Raw genomic sequence first — 2,952 nt, 5'->3', positions numbered from 1 at the left:
TCAGAGCGCGCCGGGGGCGGGCGGGGGCGGCGCATGCGCCACGCGGGGCGCTGAGGGCGCAGCCGCCATGTCAGTGCCTGGCTGCGTGCTGGGCTGTGTTTCCCTGGCTAGGCAAAGCGCTGTAGGGAAAGGAGGGGGTTTCTCTGCTCTCAGAAGTGCGGGAAGCTCGCACTTCTCGGCGTCGCCGTGCTGTTGTCACAGCTATGTGTGGTGTCGGAGCTCTTCCTGGGAGCCTTCAGTGGGGCAAAGTTAACAGTACTTAACCCCTAGTGTTTGGCGTTGCTGTTCCCTTGTTTTTTACCTTTTTTTCTCCCTTCTCACTGTTTTTTTTCTTTCTCTTGGCAATCAGGCCAGTTCAGAGGAGAGTTACCAAGCTGATGAGGGGGCTGGAGCACCGCTCCTACGAGGAAACGCTGAAAGAATTGCAATTGTTCAGCCTAGAGAAGACTTTAGGGTGACTTAATTGTAGTCTTCTAGGACTCGAACGGAGTCTACAAGGAGGATGATGAGAGACTTCCTACAAGGATATGTAGGGTGAGGACAAGGGAGAATGGCTTCAAAATGAAAGAGAGTAGGTTTAGATTATATATTAGGAAGAATTTTTTTATGGTGAGAGCGGTGAGGCATCAGCACAGGCTGCCCAGAGAAGCTGTGTGTGCCCCATCCCTGGAGGTGTTCAAGGCCAGGTCAGATGGAGCCCTGAGCAACCTGATCTAGTGGAAGGTATCCCTGCGGGTATTTTCTCTCCCTCTGTGGTGGAAGGGTTGAAACTGGATGACCTTCAAGGTCACTTCTAACTTAAACTATTCTGCGATTATGTGAAACATCAAACAAATGTGCTTTATCCCTCCACATTGGTTTTTAAATAAATTTCAGTTTAGAAACTCTTTAGAAACTCTTTTTGGTTTAGAAACTATTTTCTACCATAATGTAGGTGAAAAATTTACCACCTCATCTTAATTGCCCTTTTGGGCAGCTTATGAAGAAGCTTGAGCAATAAGTTGGATTTGCTAGTTGATCAGTATGTACAATACAACCAGGAGATCAGGCCACAGCATGGGTTTAGGAAAGGCAGGTCCTTCTTGACTAACCTGATCTCCTTTTATGACCAGGTTAAACTGCCCACTCGATGAGGGAAAGGCTGTGGACTTATCTGCATGGACTTCAATAAAGCCTTTGGTGCTCTCTCCCACAGCATTCTCCTGGAGAAGCTGGCAGCCCATGGCTCACCCAGAGCAGGAGGCTCAGGGGAGATCTTGTTGCTCTCTACAACTACATGAAAAAAGGTTGTTGTGCGGTGGGAGTTGGCCCCTTCTCCGGGCAAGTATCAGCAGGATGAGAGGAAATGGCCTCATGCTGTGCCAGGGGAAGTTCAGGATGGATATTTGGAAGATTTTTTTCACAGGAAGGTTAGTTTAAGCCTTGGAATGGGCTGGCCAGGGAGGTGGTACAGTTACCATCCCTAGAGGCATTCAAAAAATGACTGGACATGGTGCTTACTGCTACAGTGTAGCTGACATGGTGGTAATTGGTCAAAGGAGGGGAAGAACTTTTCCAACCCTAATGATTTCATGATTCTATGATTAGGACTGTGTGTAATTTGCAATTATAAAGTAAGGCTTGTTTTGTCCACCATGGTGATTTATATGTTCATATTTATTAGCTGATATGCTACTGTTATAAAAGCTTTACCTGCGGGTTTTTTTCTTTAACTGGAGTAGAGGCATAGCAATGTGAGTAATGCTGTAGACGATGGGATAATTTATGTTTTAAGGCTTCAGGTATTCGCTAGAGTAGCTTGATAGGTGCAGCTAGTCAACTAAACTAGTCAACTGCATCCAAAACAATGCAGTTCCAGGAATCTTCACTCCTGATATTGAGTGTATTTGCCTGTGCTCCCAGAGTGGACAGGTTATGCCTGATCAGCACAGCAGCTGTTGGCTAGCTTAAGGGAGCACTTTTTCTTTCCAGTGGTGGGGGGGCTGGAGTGCAAAAAGGCACTCTGTAGCACTGCTTGGTGTTGTCTGTCTCATTTCAAAGCTGTGCAAGCAAAGTCTGAACAGAGGATGAAAGCATGCCCTGAAGAACAGAAGTATTTCTGCAGAGAGAGATGATGAGAGATGGAATTATGTGATGAGGTGAAAATTATGAGGCGATTGTGAAGTTTTACAGAAAGAAATAAAGGTACCTATTCCTCAACTTTGTAGTATTGGCTTCTTGATTTGATGAAAGGTGATTACTACTGTGGTGCTACAACTTGAACTCATTCAACATTTATCCCATTTATCTGTTCTCCGGAGTGTTAAATAGGCAGGACTTGACACTAGCAGTTTCACTGGCTCTTAACTTCTGATTCTGTAGCCAAACATTGAAGCAATTGTTGTGTGTCTGTTCTGCTCACATCAGTTATCACTTGGGTAAGGTGCTTGTGGAGTGACCTTCACACGACAAGTTTATTTAACATGTGTTATTTATAAGCAATACCTGCATTTTCTAATGTTACTAGAAATTACTGTGTGGTGCTGATTTTACTTCCTGTTTTGTTACCTATGGAAAAAAGGTCTGTTTGCATGTAATGCACTAGATGGTGCTGTCAGCACGAGTTAAATGGAAGAGCTCTTCCGCTGGGCTGCTGCTGGTGTCATTTTTTGTACTTCTCTTTGAATCTGCAGGTGCACCAAGACAGCTTTGGAAAATACTGTACTTTAAAGCCCATCATGGACCTTTTGGTGGGTTTCATGCCTTTCACATGGGACAAAATTCATATATTGGTAGCATGAGTCCAGCACTTTTACTGTAGTATGTTGTTAGTGATGGTGGGTATCTGCAAGTGAGCATAGCTGCTGATGTTTTTTAGAGCATGTGATGGCTCTTATATAGACTAAACCATCTCCAGAGATCTCTTTCAGCCTTAACCATTTGTATGCTTTTTTATTGATGGGCTCTTGTTCA

This window comes from Prinia subflava, chromosome Z (assembly GCF_021018805.1).
Source record: "Prinia subflava isolate CZ2003 ecotype Zambia chromosome Z, Cam_Psub_1.2, whole genome shotgun sequence".
Lineage (NCBI taxonomy): Eukaryota > Metazoa > Chordata > Aves > Passeriformes > Cisticolidae > Prinia > Prinia subflava.
The sequence above is the reverse complement of the archived record's forward strand: the minus strand, read 5'-3'. Positions refer to the sequence as shown.